This window comes from Camelus bactrianus, chromosome 13 (assembly GCF_048773025.1).
Source record: "Camelus bactrianus isolate YW-2024 breed Bactrian camel chromosome 13, ASM4877302v1, whole genome shotgun sequence".
Classification (NCBI taxonomy): Eukaryota; Metazoa; Chordata; class Mammalia; order Artiodactyla; family Camelidae; genus Camelus; species Camelus bactrianus.
This window is the reverse complement of record NC_133551.1, coordinates 52800271-52819809: the sequence shown is the minus strand read 5'-3', so window position 1 is coordinate 52819809 and position 19539 is coordinate 52800271. Positions and strand designations below refer to the sequence as shown.

Sequence of the window (19539 nt, the reverse complement as noted above, 5' to 3'; positions counted from 1 at the left end):
CTGACTTCCCCCCAAAATCCAAGAGAACTCTCCCAAGTCCAAGAGGCGGGTTTCACAAGACAACCCTTGCCCCAAGCGCGCGCATCCGGAATCCGTCCTAGCCCTCCTGGGAACCCTGGGCGAACAAATAGCCCCCAACTCTCCCCAACCAAGCAAGACCATCCGGCCCTCGGCGCCAGACCCCGCGGGCCAGTGAGCCGCGCCACCCCGCAGCGCACTGGGGGGCGCCGCACACGCCTCCTGCCACGTCGGACCCGGGCCAGGGCTGTGGGGGGTAACCAGGGGTCGTGGGACTCAGGGGAATCCCAGGTGAAACCATGAATCAAGAGCTTCTGGACTGGGAGTGGTGGAGAATAGGTCTGGTGGATTTGGGGAGTGGGGACTATCACCGGGGGCTGCGGGGTTGAGGGGAACCCAAGGCAGCACCGGGTGAAGGCTGCCCACTGGCTTGAGGGATGCCCGGGGTGGGGGCAGCAGGACTTGAAAGAGGGGCTCCAAAAGGTGCCCTCTCCCATCCTCGCTCACCCGAGAGCAGTCAGAAGTCCCCTTCCTCTGGCGGTCCCCCCCCCCCCCCGGCACTCAGCTCGGCCGAGCCCGGATAAGAGGGCCCGCGGCGCCCCAGGTCCTGCTAGGGAGGAGGACGGGGCAGCTCCGGGGAGACTCACCTCCGCGCTGCCAGCCGCGGCGGGGGCAGGCCCGGGAGGGGCGAGGGCGCGGCCGGCTCACCCGCCCGCCGCGGAACTGTCCTGGGCGCCCTGCGCGCCCGCGCTCCGCCCGCCGATTTCCAAGTTGCTCAATCTGCGGGCGGCTCACGCCCTCCGGGGCCAGCGCCCCACCCGGCGCATCGGTCCTCCGGGGCGGCCCGGTCCGGCCCTGCTCTCTGCAGTGCCCAGCTCAGGCGGTCAGCTCCCCACAGTCTGCCCGCGCTGGGGTTCTCCGTTGCGCCTCGGCTCCACCGGAGCTCCCGGCCGGGAGAGGGGCTAGTCCTCCGTGCGCACGAGGGAGGGAATCCCCCTCTTTGCAGTCCCACCCCCGAGCCGGCCCCCCTTCCCGGGATCCGCAGCAAAAAACGGACTGGAGCGCCAGGCCCGGGAATTCGTAGCCCCCTCCCGCACACCCTTGCCCTTAGCTGGGTCGCCGCGCTTGGAGCGCAGGGCTGGCAACCGCACCCTTCGTCTGGACCCTGACACAGACCCTCTGTCTTTGCCTCCTCCCCTTCCCCAACCCCTCACCCCAGAGATTCCACGCAGCCAGAGCGCCAGCTGCAGCTCCAGGCGTCTTGGGGTCAGAAAAGGGCCAGGGAGTCTCTCGAAACCTCAGTTTCCCTGTCAGGAACCTGGAAAGTGACAAGGAACAGGCTTAATTGGGCCTGTGGTCCTGGCCACACCCTCCTCTTCTCAGAGTCAACTCTTTAGAGCATCTTCCTAGTTCAGATGAAATGTGAGATTCTAACATCCCCAGAACCCAGGTGAGGACCCTCCACTGGGAGCTGGTGCAGGAGAGCAAGGTAAATTTTGCAATAAAACCTAGATTCAAATCCTTGCTCCACCACTTACCAGCTGTGTGGCCATGCCTAAGTTACTTGACCTCTCTGAGCTTCAGGGTTCTCTGTTTTGAGGGTCAGTGAAACGAAGGGTGCAAGTTGCCAGTAAATGGTAGGGACTCTATAAATGTTTGTGGAATGGGTCTTGAAAGGCTGCAGACACCTGCAGTGACCCAGATGATGCTGAAGTCAAGCCTGAAGAAGGAAGGGAGGGAGGAAGCCTCACTCCTTAGGGTGGCAAACAGCTGTTCTCCAGCGTCTTGTCAGATTGGGTAAAGGGAAATGGGCTAAAACTATAGTTAGCACGAGTTAAGTTAGAGTAGAAAAGCTATACTGATGGGGGGAGGGGGAGAGGGGTAGGGGATGGCGAATAATCAAGACAGGCTGTGGAATCTCCTCAGGAGAGGAAGGGGGAGCCCTGAATATTGAGACAAGGGCACAGAGTCTTTTACAGTGACAGGGAATGGATGGAATGACCCCTGGTGTGTCCTGATGGCCAAGGAGCAGAGGTGGTGGACGGACAGAGGAAATGAAGCAGTTGAGTCCCAAATGCCAGTGTCTGGGCTCATGCAGCCAGATCCTTGCCAAGTTTGAAGGGGGCAAACAGCCATTGCTGAGTTGGTTCTGGGCCTCCTTCATTCCTCCCCCCACCCCACCCCTCCCCTCTCCCCTCTGCCCTGAGTTTTCCCTCCATCTCACCGGCCCTTGGCTCTGCTCTCTGCCTAATCAAACAGCCCCAAATGCTGAAAACTCAATGTTTATTTTATTTTATTTTTTTACACACTTGCATAACTCCCTGACAAGCCACGCCAGGCGTTGGGCTTTTTGTTTGGTTTTATTTTGTTGCATTTAGGGGAAAAAGAGAGAGAGAGAGAAGAGAATGAATAACACAAACCACCCAGCCCTAGAAGCTGTCCCAGGCCAGGCAGTGGGTCGGATTTCCTGCCTGAGGAAAAGTCTGTGGGAGTTGGGGGGCCTCGCTACTAGGCTCAGGAATGAGTGAGAAAGGGAAGAAAGCCACCTGGGTCAGAGAAGATAATGAATTAGAACCAGGTGACAAAAATGGATGAATAATAAAGAGCTTTTCTTGTGCACCTAATATATGCCAAGTACTATGCTTTGCATGTAAATTCTGTTACCTAATTTTGCAACCATTTTACTTTTTTTTCTTTTTCCTATAAATGTGAATTCTGAGCTTCAGAGACATCAAGGAATTTGCTCAGAGATACACGACCCTTAAATAGCCAGCTCGGTTCCCAGTATGCTAAATGACTTGTAATTTCCCTGAAAGAGTTATGTTCACGCCCTGAGTTTGCATGTGCTGGTTATTCTGCCTAGAAATGCCTTTTTCTCTGATCCTTCTCTTATCACACCTTGAATGTCAGCTTCTGGACCTCGTGTAGACCTTCACATCACTCATCACTCGCCTGCAATCATCTCTCCTACTGCAGTGTGAGCCTCTTAAGGGCAAAGACTGTGTCTGAGTCAGCCTTATAATCCCACGGACATATTTACTGATGTTTGGTAAATTGAAACCCTAGACGGCTAGGATTTTATCTTTTGTAGATCCTGCAGGCTTCTTCAGATCATGTCCCAGGTCACTATTACTACTCACCCAGACCAACATCATCATTCTCATTAGAAGACCAAAGATCAGTGGACCCAAGCCAGGGCAGTAGCTTCCAGAAATTAGTGAAGTTCCTTATGCTTTATGTCATCTTCTATGTCAGGCAAGAACTATTCTACCACTTGCAGAGTCAGTATCAATAAACTTTCAGCTACAAGTAATGGAAGACCAACTCAAAATGGCTTAGACAGCAGGGTGGTTTATTATCTCATGTATCAGGAAAAGCTGAGGTAGGAATGATCCAGCAGCTGAGGAACCATATTAGCTTCTTTCCTACAGCCTCATTCTACCATCATCAGTATGCTGGCCACTGTCCTCATGATCACAAGATGGCTGCCACAGCTCCAGACACTACATCTTCAACCAAGTCCAGCAATCAGTAAAGCTGTCTCTTTTTAAAGAGTTAGTTAAGTGGCACTTTAAAATGGTTACAATGATAGCATTTGAGTTATGTATATTTTGTCACAATTCTAAAAATTTTTAAGGAGCTAACTGGATCATAAGCCCATCACTGAACAAATCACAGATAAGAGGGATGATGCTACTAAAATTAGCTTAAACCAGTCCAGATTTTCCTGAATTATGTGGGGAAGGGTGTTCACAGACAAAAGCAGAATTTTGACAACATTGAAGAAGGGGAAATGGGCTTTTGTGTAGGCAACCAACGGTGCTGATAATCACACTGTTATTCAAAGAAGAGATAGCTTTGTTTTTGTCAATTTATTGCAGATTCCCCCACCCCACAAACCTTAGTTTCCATGACCCCATTGTTTGCTGAGATCTTGTCATCCTCCCTTTCATGGAGGCAATGCAGGAGAGTGGTTAAGTCCACTCCACGGACATTGGAATTAGCCTTGTTTGAGTTTAAAGTCCATCTCTACCACCAGCTAGCTCAATGTCCTTGGGCCAGTCACTTCACCTCCCTGAGCCTCAGTGTTTTCATCTGTAAAATGGGTATAGTAATATTATCTGACCCACCACAGTTCTTAGGGGCATAACATAAGGTAATGCATTTCAATAGCTTACCGCAGTGCTAGGAGTCACAGTGGGTAATTAGTACATGCTGGCTCTTATCATTAGCTATAATTTTGTCCTGTTATTCATAACTATTAACTGCTGTTCTATCCCAGGCCCTGGGCTGGGAATGGAGGTTAGAGAAATGACTATCACACTATCTTCCTAAGGAGCTCCTGCTCTAGTGGGGGAGACAGGTTTATAAGATAAGGTAGATGAAGAAGACTGATGGAACAAAGAAAGGGGCGGTCGTGACTTCTTGACAGAGTCAGAAAAGCTTCTCCAAGGAGTTGATTCTCTCTTGAAAGACTTGGCATTTTCTAGGCCCAGGAGATGAAAAAGGCATTCCAGGCAGAGGGGTTGGCATGTGCAAAGGCCCAGAGGCCTGATGTATCATGATTCCCTTAGGGCCATAAATAGTTCTGCTTTGTGGGGATTTAGGATGAGAGAGGTGGGATGGAGGGCAGCAGATGAGATCCTTCCACGAGGGTCTCATGTACCAGGCCAAAGAGCAAGGATTTACCTTGAGGGCAGTGGGGTTTCTGAGGTGGATGAGAGGCAGGATGGAACTGTGCTTTCGAAAGAGTGCCTGGCAGCTCCTGGAAGGCTGGCTTTGAAGGAGAGTTTCTGGAGGGGTGAGGGGCCACAGTGAGAGAGGGTAAGGGGGGATATTCCAAAGACCACGGCTCTACTCTTCCTCTTTTCTCTTTCACCATCCCTTCCAGAGGGCCAGGGTGTCCTCTGCAAGCTGGTGACCACCATAAACCCACCCTCCCAGTTCCTCTACCTTGTTGTAACCAAGCTTGGGCTCCTCTAACTCACCCCTGGGATGCCACAGCCCTCACCCCACAGGATCTGGAAAACCTATTCATTCTTGCCCACGAGGCACATGAGCCATCGGCCTTCATCCCCTTGCCTGCCTTCATGGCCCTCCCTGCACCATTCTCCGAACCCTTCTGCTCTTTTCCATCCCCACTGTTCTGCCTCCCTCCTCTCCTCACCTGGGTTACCTGCCATGTGACTTCCAGTGCCTTCTTTGGTCATGCAGGACTTTGATGTCTGCTTCAAGGTCCTCTTCTCCATCACAGGTGCAAGCATCATCTCGGGGACCTCATGCTCCATGTCAGTGCCACTTCCAACACCTCCTGGACGTCCCAGACAGTGTCAATAGTCTACTTCACTTGAACCTCCTGCTTACGTGGCCACTCCCTCTGGTCTCACCCAGACCACTCCATCCCTGAGATCATAGACCTCCAGATCCCCACCATACCCTCCTTCTCCCTCTGTCTGTACCCCGCCCCCACACAGGCTCCACACAGTAACCGGAGTAAACTTTTAAAATGATAAAGCAGATCCCATCACTTGCTCCCCTGCTTAAACCTTCCAGTGATTTTCCATCGCACTTAGAATCAAATCCAAACACCATCCCTTATAAGGCCACATCCCTCTGGCTTCATCTAGCGCCTCTCTTGGCTTCAGTCTTACTGAGCTTCTTTCAACTCGTTGATCACTGGGGACAGACTCTTCCTTGTCTCAGGGCCTTTGCACAGGCCCTCTGCTGGCTCACCCTTCCCATAGCCCTTCAAGTGGGCAGCTTCTTTTCTTCCTTCCAATCTCAGCTTAAACATCATTTTGTTCAAAGGGCTTTTCCTGTCTTCTCCATCCAAGTAGCTTCTCCATAATCCCCTCTCACAGCTTCCTTTCTATTTCACTGGACATTGTATTTTGTCATCATTTACTAGCTTGCTTCCCTATTGGACTTGAGTTCCCATTGCTTGCACGTGAAAGAGCCCTTCTTCCTTTCATAGTCCTCACTCTCCCTGAGAGGTTCGTCGCTAAGGTCTCCAACAACCTCCTAATGGTCGCGTTCTGTAACTCCTTTGTCTTCCTTCTCAATCTCTCTGCAGCTCTTTATAGCCTATCCTTCTTGGAATGCTTCTCCCTGCCCTCCTGGTTCCTGTTGTTTGTCCTGCCTACCTCTCCTCCCAGCCCTTAAAAGTTATACCTGGCCCTCTACCCTTCTGTTTGACCAGGAATTAATACAGATAAAAAAACACAATGTTCGATAGTAAGAGAAGTAAGTGTGATGGTTAATTTTATGTATCAACTTGGCTAGGCCATGGTGCAAACGTTATTCTAGATGTTTTTGTGAAGGTATTTTTTAAGATGAGATTACCATTTAAGACTTTGAGGAAAGCAGGTAACCGCCATAATGTGAGTGGGTCTCATCCAATCAGCTGAAGGCCTTAGTAGAATAAAAACTAACCTCCACTGAGCAAGAAGGAATTCTGCCAGCAGGTGGCCTTTGGACTTGGACTGCAACACCAACTCTTTCCTGGGTCTCCAGCCTTCAGCCTACCCTGAAGATTTTAATCTTGCCAAGCCCCCACAATTGTGTGAGCCAGCTCCTTAAAACACACACACACACACACAAACACACACCCACTATTGGTTCTGCTTCTCTGGAGAACTCTACTAATGCATACAGTAAGTGTTAACTAAATGTAAACTAAATGTTAACTAAAAATCTCCCAAAATCTTCTCCTTAGTGAGATCATCCTCACAGACCCAAACATGTTGGGCCTGAGCGTCAGGACACCCAGGTGCTAGTCCTGGGTTTGCCACTTGCTGGCTGGGTGACCTTATCCATGTCCCTTGACATTTCTAAACCTGCTTCTCCCACAGTCTTTTCCATCTCAATCAACAGCTCCTCCAGCCACCCAACTGCTGGAGGTAAAACCCAGAGGCGTCCTGGGTGCCATCTTTCCTTACTCCCCACATCTGCTCCATCAGCAAGCCATTGCATTTCTACCTCCAGAGGGTGTCTGGATCCATGCATAAGGCTCCGTCTTCTCTCCCATCACCCTGGTCCAGGCACCGTCATCACCTGCCTGGTGATGCTGGTCTCCCAGCTTCCCATTTGCTCCCAAATCCACAGCAGCTGGAGTGATTTTTTAAAAATATAAGTCAGATTATAGCACTAGCATGAGTTTCCTATTGCTGCTGTGAGGAATTGCCACAAACTCACTAGCTTAACACAGCACCAATTTACTATCTTACAGTTCTAGAGGTCAGAAGCCTAATATGGGTTGTTAGGACTGCATTCCTCCTGGAGACACCAGGGAAGAACCTGTTTCCTTGCCTTTTCCATCTTCTAGAGGCCACCCACATTCCTTGGCTCAGGGCCCCTTCCTTGCACCACTTTGACCTCTGCCACTGTCATCACTTCTGTTCTCTGACTCTGAGCCTCCTGCCTCCATTTTATGAGGAACCTCGTGATGATTTCAAGCCCACCTGGATGATTCAAGATAAGCTCTCCACTGAGGTCCTTAACTTAATCATATCTGCAAAATCCTGTTTGCCAAATCAAGTAACATATTCATAGGTTTTGGGGATTAGCACGTAGGCATCTTTGGGGGGCTGCCTAGCACGGCACTCTTAAGTCTTCCCACTGCACTTAGAATTAAGGCCAAGCATTTCTCCTGATTCGCAGAACCCTCAGTGGCCCACCTCTGCTCACCAGCACTGTCCATGGTGGCCTCTTGCTGTCCCCTGAGAGCCCCAAACCCAGTCCTGCCAGAGAGTCTCTCTCTTGCTTTTCCTTCTGCCTCGAGTGGCCTTCTTCCAGGTCCGCACATGGCCTGCCCTTCTTCTGATTTATGTCTCGGCTCAAAAGTTACCTCCTCGGAGAGGCTTTCTCCTGCCTCAAGTAGCTCTAACAGACCATTTGATATTATTTCCTTCATAGCACTTTATTTCTGTCTGATGTTTTCTTGTTTATTATTTATTTGTTTGTTGTCTGTCTCCCCCATGGGGATACAGGCATCTTCAAAGCTAGGATCTTTTTTTTTTTTTAAATAAAATTTTAAAAACCTTTTATTTTTTGAGGGAGGTAATTAGGTTATTTATTTATTTATTTTTTTATGAAGGTACTGGGGATTTAACCCAGGACCTCGTGCATGCTAAGTATGCGCTCTACCACTGAGCTACACTCTCCCCAAAGCTAGGATCTTGTCTCTCTGGTATTCCCGGCACTGAAACTCAACTAGTATTTGTTGAATGCATCAGTGAGCCTCAGTTTCCTCATTTTTCCAGTGGGCATAATAGTAATACCTTCTGTCTTATCAAATTACTTGGAGGACTAAATGAGATAATAATAGCTGCCATTTTTTGTTGCCAATAATGAGCCAAGCATTACACCAGGCACTTTAGGCTTATAATAGAATGTTCATGCGTTAATTCAAGGTCATTTGGTGGCAAAGAACAGAAACCCTCTCAAGCCAGCTCACGGGAAAGGAGGTTCATCAGAATGCTATGACTGATAAACTGGTGAGTATGAAGGAGAGGAATCAAAATGCAGGAGAGATGGGCTGCTTTCTGGGAACCAGGAAGGTGACAGTTATTACTCTCCATCTCTCCCTCTGTGGGGCCACGTGGCCCCTGATCACCACTTCTGTCTGTGCAGCTGTGTTTTCTCTCTGAAGACCAGCTTCTTCTGCTTTAACTCCTGTGATTTACAGCATGGCAACCTGGTCTCTACTTCTGTCTCCCTGGGTCTCAGGCCATTCCAGGGAGAAAGTGTCCAATGGCCCCCGCAATGAGTCCATTGTTGACCCCTGGTGCCATCACCTGTGGGTGGGATGATGTCATGGGGCATGTGTGGCTGCCTGGGCACAAGCCTTCAGGAGGGACTGTGGATAGAGGGCAATTCCAAAGAAAGGAGTGTGACTGGGCAGGCATCCCAAAACATGTCTGCCATAAAACAGAGCACTTAGGACACTCTGGCACATACCACGTCCTCAACAAACACTCTTCCTTTTCCAGCTGCCCTTCCATCCTCCTAGCCCCTAGTCCTCTGGCTCCCTCATTGATGCACCTCCAGCTTGGTTCTCTGATCTTCATATCAGTCAATACTTCAAGCTGCCTGCCATCTCTTCAATTCAACCTAGAAAAAGTCAGATTACTCTTCCCCCAGAAACGGGCCCATCTCTCTAGTTCTGTCTCTGACCCAGCTGACCTCTTCTAGGCAGCCCAGCTCCAAATCTCCACACCTCCCATCACCCATCTCAGGGCTCTGGAAGAAGTCCGCACCTTCCTGACCTCTCCCCACCTGGTTAGTCACCTCCCCACCTCTTGTCTCCAGCACCCGAGAGTTAGTGAGTATGTTCTCCCACGGCATGGCGGGACCAAGTGGCTAAACCCAGTGCTTTGCAGCCAGACTCAACCAGGGCTCAAATCTCAGCTCCGCCTGTTAGTTTTGTGACTTTGACAAGTCTCCTGAACTTGACAACTTCAGTTTCCTTATGATTGGCGGTAATTATATTTCCCCCCTTACAGGGTTGTTAAGAGAACTGATAGGTTGCTTGTAAAGCAGGCATATACATGATTTCTCAATGATTGATTGATTGACGAGGTGCCAGCAATGTGCCAGGAAGTGATCCCTGGCTTTAAGAAACCTGAAATTTCTCAACAGTTCTCCATTACTCTCTACAATAGCCTTTCTTTAAAAAATTGAAGTATAGTTGATTTATAATGTTTTGTTAGTTTCTGGCATACAGCATAGTGATTCAGTTCTACATGTATATTCTTTTTCACCATATGGTACTACAAGATATTGAATATAGTTCCCTGTGCTATACAGTATAAACTTGTTGTTTATCTATTTTCTCTATAGTGGTGTGTATCTGCCAGTCCCAAACTCTCATTTTATCCCTCCCCATCTCTTCCCCCGACACCCTGGTAATCGTAAGTTTGTTTCTATATCTGTGAGTCTCTTTCTGTTTTGTTAAAAAGTTCATTTGTATCATTTTTTAGATTCCACATACAAGTGATATCATACAGTATTTGTCTTTCTCTATCTGACTTACTTCACTTAGTATGATAATCTCTAGGTCCATCCATGTTGCTGCAAATGGCATTATTTCATTCTTTTTTATGGCTGAGTAATGTTCTATTGTATAAATATACCACATCTTCTTTATCCAGTCATCTGTCAGTGGACATGTCGGTTGCTTCCATGTCTTGACTATTGCAAATAGTGCGGCTGTGAACACTGGGGTGCATGTATCTTTTCACATTAGCGTTTTCTCTGGACAGACGCCCAGGAATGCAATTGCTGGATCATATGATAACTCTATTTTAAGTTTTTTAAGGAATCTCTGTACTGTTTTCATAGTGGCTGCACCAAATTACATTCAAGGTGGCCGTGTTTGAGGTTGTCCTTTTCATGATGATTTTACCTACACTGTGTATTCTCTTTAAAGGAAAAAAAACTTTGCTAATTTGATAGGCAGGAATGTTATCACTACTTTAATTTGCCTTTCTTTGATAATTTAAAAGATGGAATATATTTTACACATGTCTCCTACTAAACATTTATAATTTCTCTCCTGTGAATTAAAAAAAATTTTGAGGTGTAGTTGATATATAGTAATACTCTCTCCTGAGAATTTTGTATCCATATCATTTGTCCATTAATCTACTGAGGTTTTTGTGAGGGTCTTCCCCTTAATTTGAATAAGATCCTTAGATGGTGAGACTATTCATTATTTGCTGGTCATATTTACTGCAACTATTCCCCCAGACTGTTGTTTGCCCCTTACCTCAGATTACATTATTTTGCCCCATGGGGCTCCTGGGTATACATCCATTCTCCTGGTTAGACCATGAGACCCCAAAAGTAGGCAGTGACCGGACCTCAGATATTTCCCAGATCTCTCAGATCCTTGTCAGGGCCCTGAGCACAAAGCAGGTTTCTAATAAATCATTTTTCAGGATCCAGACAGGCCTAGTTTTTCTGTTTACTAGGCTGTGTGACCTCGAGCAAGTCACTTAACCTCTCTGAGCCTCAGATGAAGATACTATAACATGCAGCTAATGATTGCACCTGCCTCATAGAGTTATGAGAGAATAAAAGGTATAAATGCATTTGTTTGCTATATATTGAGAGTGCTGGACTGGGCACTGGGGTTACAACACTGAACAAAGCTGAGAAAAATCTCTGCCCTCATGGAGTTAAATTCTGGTACGTACAGACTAACATGTACATTGCCTTGAGACAAGGCCTGGCACATAGTATGGCCTTGTCTTACCCTCTCCTCCCACATGTTATTTCTTGGGTTATTCCCCTCTCCTGGCCTGCTCACTTTCCTCCACAGTTCTTGACTTCAGCTCAAATACCTGTAAAAGCTTCTTTGAGGAAAGGAACAGAGTGGATGCATGGCTGCAACCCCTACAGATGTGCAATAGTTAAAAGCAGAGCAGTAACATGTGCCTTGGAATGGGGAGGGGAAGCAGGGCTCATGTCCTGATGGCCTCCTGTGGCTGGGAGGAGAGATCCCCATCAGAGGGCACTGGGCAGCTCCAAGCGTCACCAGCACCGCCTGCTGCCTAGCGGCATCCCTTCCTCCCCAGGAGCCCATGGTCCTTTGGACTCAGGGGATTGACGAAGGAAGACTGGGAGAGCCCGGGGAGGTTTTCGGTGGGAGGTGCTGCCCTTCCTCATCTAGGCAGAACCCCTCCTACTGGGATAGAGGCCCAGGTGGGAATGTCTGCTGAAGGAAGAAATTCCCCAGGGTGCGGAGCGGGGATAGGTCTCCTGGCTGCAGGATGGAGTCAGCAAGCTCTCACTCAGCTCCTACTGAGGGCCAGGCCCTTTGGTGGCATGCTCTCAGTGGGTCCTCACCACAAAGCCTATGTCCTGCCTGTTTTGCAGGGAGCAAACCAAAGCTTGCTCAGGGAGGTGAAGAGCTTTGCCCCCAATTACAGAGCAAGTTAGCAGCTGAGAGGATCTGAACTTGGGTCTGTTCTGACTCCAAGAACAGAGGAGAGAAGGAGTCCTCAGTTTGCCTAAGAGCCCAGAGCTTGGACGGGGAAGGGAAAGGAGCTGGGGGCCTCTGGCAGCGGGGCTGGGCCTCAGACCGCACCACACACACACATATGCCAGACTGGCTGCTCTGGGCTCATCGAGGTCCAGCAAGGAAAACCCCTTTCCCACCTGCTTTGGAGTCTGGGTGCGGGCAGCAGGGGCCGTGGCTCGCGGACAGAAGGAGGGCTGGCCTGGGGGACTCAGCGGGGGCAGAGTGGCCTTGGAGACTCCCCTCCTCGCTCTCTGGGTGTCGGAGCTTCTCTGCCCCACAGCAGTCCACCGCTATGCACACCCTACTTGGGGTTCCGGGGGCCTGGTGGAGGGTCGACTGAGCCTGCCTGTGCACCCCAAGCAGGGGCGGCCCTGGGTTGGTCTGGCTGGGCCATGATAGAATCCACCTGTGGTTGGTGGGGACTGGGGTAGGTGGGAGGGCAGAGACAGAGGGGCTCTTGTTTCCAAGTTCATGGCCCAGATCTGGGGACTTGGGCTGGTGAACAGGAGGTGCCAACCAATGGACCATCCAGGCAGAGGAGTCATCACCCTGACCTTTCATCCTACTGATTCACCCCCTTCCCCAAGAGCCTCCCTTTCACCTGGAGCTGCTTGAGGATTCCTCCAGAGGTGGGGTGACCGGGGTGAGCATGGCCAGGCATTAAGAGAGGTGTTTATCATCTCTCTGCCCTGCTTACCCCAGGTCCCGAGTTGGGTGGGGCTGTCCCCCCTACCCCAACCCCACAATAGTGCAGCCAGCCTGCTCAGAAGCTGGAGAGAGGAGGACTTCCTCCCTCAGACCCCACCCCAGCATTCTAGCCCTGGTCCCTGTGAACCCAGACCTTTCCCTACCTAGCTAATCCCCAGCCCTTTCCTGGGCGGTCCAGTGTGTGGGGCTGTGTATGAATGTGTGATGAGCTGGGAGGAGAGTGCCGCTGTGCGCTGTGCGGGTGGAGTGTGTAGGGAAATGTGCGTATGTTAAGGATTGTATTTGGGGGAGGTTTTGCTCCTGAGCACACGTGCCTTCGTTTATGCCTGCTCGTGTGTGCGCGCGCGCGCGCATGTGTGTGTGTGTGTGTTGGGCTGGGCTGCTGAGCAGGCATGCACGTCCAGCTGCATGCATCGGTGGGGAGGGGGAGGGGGGAATCAAGACTCGCAGGACTTCAAGGTCCCCAGGGAACCTAGAGATCTTTCAGTCCCACTCTGTGCCCGAGTACTTAGCATAGGACCAAACACGTGTGGGTGTGCGTGTGTGCAGGGGAAGGCGGAAGTAGCAGCAGTGACAGTGACCCGTGTTCTGGTCCAGGAGCACCCGCTCACTGCCAGGCACCAGGCCAGGTGCTCACCCATGAGATGTGAACCAGCACGATAGCCCCATGAAGTAAAGAAGGAGAGGACATCCTTCTATAAACAAGGGAACTGAAGCTCAGAGGACTCAGCACAGTCACTGGACTCAGAGGGTCAGCGTCCAGACTGGAAGCCAGGACTTGATCTGCCCCCACCCCCTACCTCTGGAGCTGTGAAGCTCACCTGTGACCTGTAAGGTATTGAGACAGTGGAGGACCTGGGTGGCGGGTCCACAAGAGGACAGGTGCAGAGCCGTGCACTCTGGGGGGGCGGTGTTGACTGGGTGTGTTGGGTTTGAGCACATCTGTGGAAGCTGAGAAGCAGGGCGTGTGCAGTGAAAGTGAGTGGGGTGTGAGTGTGTCAAGGATGCAGGGAGGACTGCGAGGGTCTGGGGGTGGGGGGGCCCAGTCCATGTGCTTTTGAGTGAGGGTGTGCGAAACGCATGGAGTTTTCCTTTTTTCTTTCTCTTCTCTAACTTCAACCAGGAACAGATGTCTGAGCAGGCTAACGAATTGGAAACATCTGAAACAACTGTCCGAGCTGAAGCATAATAAATAGAGCTTTCATCACATTCCCAGAAAGGGGGTCGCTGGAGATGGGCTCTGGGGAGCACTGAGAGGGGCTGGGGGTTGAGAGTGGCCCGAGGATGGGTGGGTGGAAAGAGAGACACACCAGTCTCCCCTCCCCTGCCAGGGAAGGATGGGAAGACAGACCTGCACCCAGCGCCTCCTAGCATCCACAGGCCTCAGTTTTCCTATTTGTGTCACGGGCTTGGTGTTCATTCTGGGGAGGGAGACCTGGCACCCTAAGGTAGAGACATTTTTAATTTGGAAACAGGCTGACAGTTGGTTAGACATGGGCCTGAGGGCCTAAGCCAGGCCTGAGAAACCCTCAGACACATAGGAACCCTGGCCCCTGGCCCTGCGCTCCTTGGGCCTGGCCTCTGCACTCAATGCACACGAGTTCTCCTCCTGGATTTTAGCTTTCTAAAGGAAGGCACACTGCCTTTCCTGTCCCCAGATATGTCCATTTGAAGGGTCTGATAAAATTATAGCAGGGCTGAGTAGCGGGGTGATGTGCAGGCAGGGGCTTGGAGAGGGGTATTGGACATGGGGTGTCCTGGCAGGCCTCGCCCTCACCCCTCATGATGGCTTCGGCCCAGGCCCACATCTGCTGCAGCTGCAGACACACGTTCCTGAGCGCTGCCCAGAGAATGGAGACCTGGAGGCCTTGTTCTGACAGGAGCCAGATGCAGTGTCCAGGAATTCCAGGGAAAGAGAGATGTGAAGAGGTGGGCCCCAAGCAATAGGGTCTTTAGGCAAGGCAAGCAAGAGGCTGGATATGGAAGAAGGTCAGACCACAGGCTCAGGATGGACAAGGGTGGCCCAGAAATTTGGGCCCCAGGCATTTTGATCTCAGATCACAGGGGTTGCATCTCAAAGGGAGGGCCCTGAGGGCCTGTCCCCAGCCTGCCAGTTCATGCCTGGGTCTCTGTTCGGGGGTCCTCTGTGGTAGTAGAAAAGAAAACTTCCCGTGACCCTCCAAAGCCAGAGCATCCTGAGTCTCCACCAGCTGTGTAACCTTGGCCACCTCTGCAAGCTGCTGGCCCCAGTGTCTCTCTGTGAAATGGGGTACATTAGCTCCCATCTCGCAAGGTTGCTACAAATTCCACAGAATGAAGTGTGAGTGTCCACTGAAGGAACTAGAGAAAGATCAATATTCCATCCAGCAAATAACAACTGAGGGCTTACCCTGGGCCAGGCTCTGGGCTAAATCCTGGAGTTTATAACAGTGATCTAGACATCCTACCCTCCAGGCCTTGGCACATGCTCTTCCCTCTGCCTGGAACACCCTTCTTCCAGCTCTTTACCTGACTACTCCTCCTCACCCTTCAGTCTCACCTTGAATGCCCCTTTCTCAGGGGGCCCCTCTCCAATCCTCTGCCCAGGTTAGGACTCCATGACTTGTGCTCCCCTAAAGTCCTGCCTTCACCCACTACAAACAAGCATCATATGTTACTGTGACTACTTAATCAAGGATGACACCCCATCCCACCCCCTGGCCCCTAAGGATTTGAGCTCTGTGTCACCCCTACTCACTGCCATGTCCCCAGCCTTCAGGGTCTGGTATGCGACTGTACATTCTTTTAAGCTAGCATTTCCACGCATTTACCATGTGCCAGGTGATGTTCTATGAGATTTACACATACAATAACTCATTCAATCTTAACAGTCCTGAGGAGGGTACTATTATTATCCATCTTTTAGAGAAGAGAATTAATGGCCCCAGCTTATGCAGGTAGTAACAAATGACTGAATGAATGAATGAGTGAACAAATGAATGACATAAAATAAGGTCACCATCTAGTGAAGGAGGCAGATAATTGGTTACAATACAGAGAGATAAGTTGCAGTCCAGGAGCTGTGGAAGGCTCTACCCCAGGAATGAACGAGGGGAGTAATTAACAGAGCCCAAGTGACCTGGAGCTCAGGCCTCGGGCCCCAATAGAGGGAAGTCTTGTTCTAGATCACTTTCAGGGTGATCCTTCTGGTCCCTCTGGCCTCGGATGCTCTTACAGGCGGGGCCTCTCCCTTTACACAATCCCGGTGCCTTCCCTCCCTGCCCTCTCAAAACCCAGGCCCCCGCCTTTCCCTTCTAAGTTCTCCTGCCCAGACTAGGGGGACCAGATCAGCCACCCTGCTCAGGTATGCTGACCTGTGCCTGCCTTGGTCCCCACCCCACCTCTTCCCTCTCTGCTGAGGGCATCATGGGGACAGGTGCCAGGGCCTCTTGCTCCTCCCGCTTTTGTCGGAGCAAATAAGCCGAACGTTCTCAGCTTGGATGAGACAAGGTATCCTCCCTGATCCAAACCAATGCTTCTCTTTGGCAAGGGCCTCTGAGAATCCTCCTACCCGCCCACCGACCCTCACAGATCCTTTCTTTTGAGAGCCAGCCCCAGGCCCCAGCACCTCAGGTTGAGTAACCTAAGGCAGTTCCCAAAGGACCAGAGCAGCAAGGTCCATCTGACAAAAGTCAGATGTCGTGAGAACTCCTTGACCTTGGAGCTGAGACCGAGAGCTGCGTATCTCTGTGGGTTGCAGCCGCTGGGGAGAGTTGGGGAGGGCCCGCCAGGCAGGGGCTGGACAAGCGCATTTTCAAAGTCCCTTCCAGTGCTGGAACCCTAGGGTTTTTTGCTTGTAACCCTGCCCTGAGAATGAGGACACACCTGAGTGTGTCTGCTACGGGCGTCGGTGTGTGTATCTATGCATGTGCCTATTGACACGTGCGTACCTGAGCGTGTGCCCCAGAAGCGTGTGTCAGTGACTCTAAGTGACTACATAGAGTGGCTGCGGTGTGTGTCCCTGTGTATTAGTACACGGCATTCTGTGTGGGTGGACTGGAAGTACAGACATCTGTGTGTCTGCGGGGCTGTGGGGCGCGGGGGACGCTGATGCTGGTGTGCGCATGCGCGAGTCAGTAACTGGGAGTGAGGGTCGCACTTAGGTCTCTGGGTGCTTATGCAGCTGTGACAGACGTGTATATGCTGTGGGATGTGATGGGAACACCAGCGGCTTAACAGTCACACCCTGCCCTGTCCCCAGGGGGTGCCTGGCTCAGACTCACAGAGAGGATTTCAGAACCTTTGAGAAGGCAGCATCCGGGCCCCCTCGCAGTCACCCAGACAGACCCGCTGGGTGGGGAGGAAACCAGAGCCTTCGGAGGCTCCCGTGGCCCTAACTCAGTTACACGCTCATTACACAGCTTCTCCACTGTGAACCTGGCATTGTGGAACAGGGCGGGGTTCAGCCTGCCCCCTACCCTCACTGGCTCTGCAGCCCCCATGCTGTCCTCCTGCTGGGTGTGGGGAAAGGCTGAGGATGGAGACCTGGTCCTGGAAGACTGTCCTGAGGGGCCCAGACCTGCCCTGGGGAGCCCTAATCTGAGGGGAGTTAACTAGATGAGCCCAGGGCTGGATGACTCTTCCATCCTCCAGACAGATGCAGATGAAGCTCTACCAGCTCCTGCTCTAAAGGACTTCCCTCAGGAAGCCCGTTCCCTGTCCCCCTGGGCCGGCACTCAGGGAGGGCTGGGGGCACAGCAACTGTCCAGTGTGCTGGGAGTCACCCCGGGAGGTGGGAGAGGCCTGACTGCTCTTCTCACACGACACGCGCACTCACTCACACCCCCAAACCTTCGCAATTTGCGCGGTTTGCAAAACCCAACGCCAGCCTAATGAGACGCACATTCCCTCCCAGCAGAAGCTGAGAGAGGGTGGCTCAGCGCCCCGCCACCCGAGGGAGGGCCTCGGAGCCAGAGGAGAGAAGGCCCATCCGTCCCTCTGCCCACCCTCTCCAGCCCCCTCCTCTCTCCTCTTTCCCCTGCAACAGGGTCCCCAGGCCTTCACTTTCCCTCCTGAGGGGTCATTTGGGAGCCAGATGTGGAGCTCCAGCCTCTGCTAGGGAGGGGAGCAGTGGGAGGGAAAGAGAGAAGGGCCTTTGGAATCAAACAGATGTAAACACTGGAATTTGGGCTCCACTACTTACTTGCACACAAACTGTGTGATCTTGGGCAAGTATCTGAACCTTTCTGAGCCTTCACAGCAACGCTCAAGGGGTGCCAAAGATTATAAAGTAGATCGTGAATGCAACACCTGGGAAGCAGTGCCTGACACAGTAGGTTCTCCATGCCTGGAGACTCCGCAGGGATGGAGAGGACAGAGAAAACCTGGGGGAACTTTTAGCTAGTGCAGCAGCAGGCTCCGTGGGTGGGGGGAGGCAATGGCTGGGTGCTGAGAGCCCCGGGCCTGCAGGAATTCCAGCTCTGCCTCTGATGCTTCCTCGGGGGCTGTGGGCAGGTCCTGGACAGCGGAGTGGCTGCCGCAGGGCAGGGGCCAACTACCTGGGCTCAGATCCAGCTCCACACTTACCAGGTGTGACCGCAGACAAGACAGTTCCTTCTCCAAGCTGTGCTTTTCTTCTCCCTAAAGCAGAGAGGATAATAGTACTACCTACCCCAGCCTGGTGATGTGAGAAGTAAATTCCTGTAAGGGCTCCCAGCTCTGACTGGTGCTTGGTAAGCCTGCAAAGAAATTTGTTTCTCTCTCCTTAATCTATTTAAAGTTATCTGATCAAGACTGATCTAATCACTATACACAGTATCTTATTTAACCCTTAAAATACCCTGTGGTCAACCCAAGTGTCCATCAACTGGTGAATGGATGGAGCATATGGGGTGCACCCATAAACAGAAGCCTACTCAGTAGTTAGAGGGGTGATGGCCTGCTACCTGCTACAATACGGATGCATCTCAAAACATGATGCTAAGTGAGAGAAACCTGAGACCGAAGACCACGTACTATATGGTTCCATTTATAGGCGGTGTCCAGAAAAGGCAAATCCATAAAGATAGAAAATAGATTAGTAGGTGCCTGAGATTCAGAGTGGCTACATGCACATGAGGGATATTGTGGGGGCAGTGATAGAAATATTCTGAAATTGGACTGTGGTGATAGTTGCACAACTCTGTACATTTACTAAAGATCCTCAAATTGTACACTTAAAGCAGCTGGGTTTTACTAGAGAATTTTATAACTCAAGAAAGCTCTTTAAAAAAAACCTATGAGATAAACATTCTTAGCCCTTTACCCTTAAAAAAAATTTGTAGTAAATTTCTGGAATTCAACGCCAAGTTTGTTTGCTTCCAAACCCTTTCATTTGGGAGAGAAAAGAAAAAACCAAAAAACAACCTGAGATGGACAATCTCTGACCCCAGTTTCCTCCCTGCTTAGGAGCCAAGAACTGGCTCAGAGAAGTGAGGTGAGGAACAAGAAGGGGGCCTGGACCCTATAACAGTCATTCCCTGGGGAAGGCGACGTGACACTCCCAGTTCTGCCCCATGGGCCGTGGGCACTTTACCAGGCACCACTGAGTTCTCACTGCCACTGTCCCCCGCCCACATATACACACACAACATGTAATATATATATATAAGGCCATGTTCTGAGCATCTATGAAGCTCCAGACTTTGCACTCAGGATTGCACAGACATTATTTCTACACTTCAAGGTGATGCCACAAAATAAGAACTATTATTTCCATTTTGCAGATGAGGAAAGTGAGGCTCAAGGAGATGAGGGAGCTTGCTCAAGGC

At 51.0% G+C, this 19539-nt stretch overlaps 1 protein-coding gene and 1 long non-coding RNA gene across 7 annotated transcripts in view; both read right to left on the bottom strand.

The window, feature by feature from the left end:
- Nucleotides 1-1008, bottom strand: part of RSPO1 (R-spondin 1) — a 28873-nt gene extending 27865 nt beyond the window's left edge. For 5 of the 6 annotated variants that reach the window (XM_074376801.1, XM_074376803.1, XM_074376804.1 and 2 more), the window contains exon 1: nucleotides 666-1008. The gene's annotated coding sequence lies outside the window, so the exon portion shown is untranslated. The remainder of the gene's footprint in view (nucleotides 1-665) is intronic. The other variant, XM_074376802.1, reaches the window with a different exon arrangement.
- Nucleotides 1009-3871: 2863 nt separating this feature from the next.
- On the bottom strand, nucleotides 3872-19115 carry LOC141579610 (uncharacterized). Its single transcript, XR_012511340.1, has 2 exons — nucleotides 18317-19115; nucleotides 3872-5329 (listed from the first exon to the last, which is right to left on the bottom strand). It is a non-coding gene; the product is annotated as an uncharacterized LOC141579610 (long non-coding RNA).
- Between the last annotated feature and the right edge of the window lie 424 nt (nucleotides 19116-19539).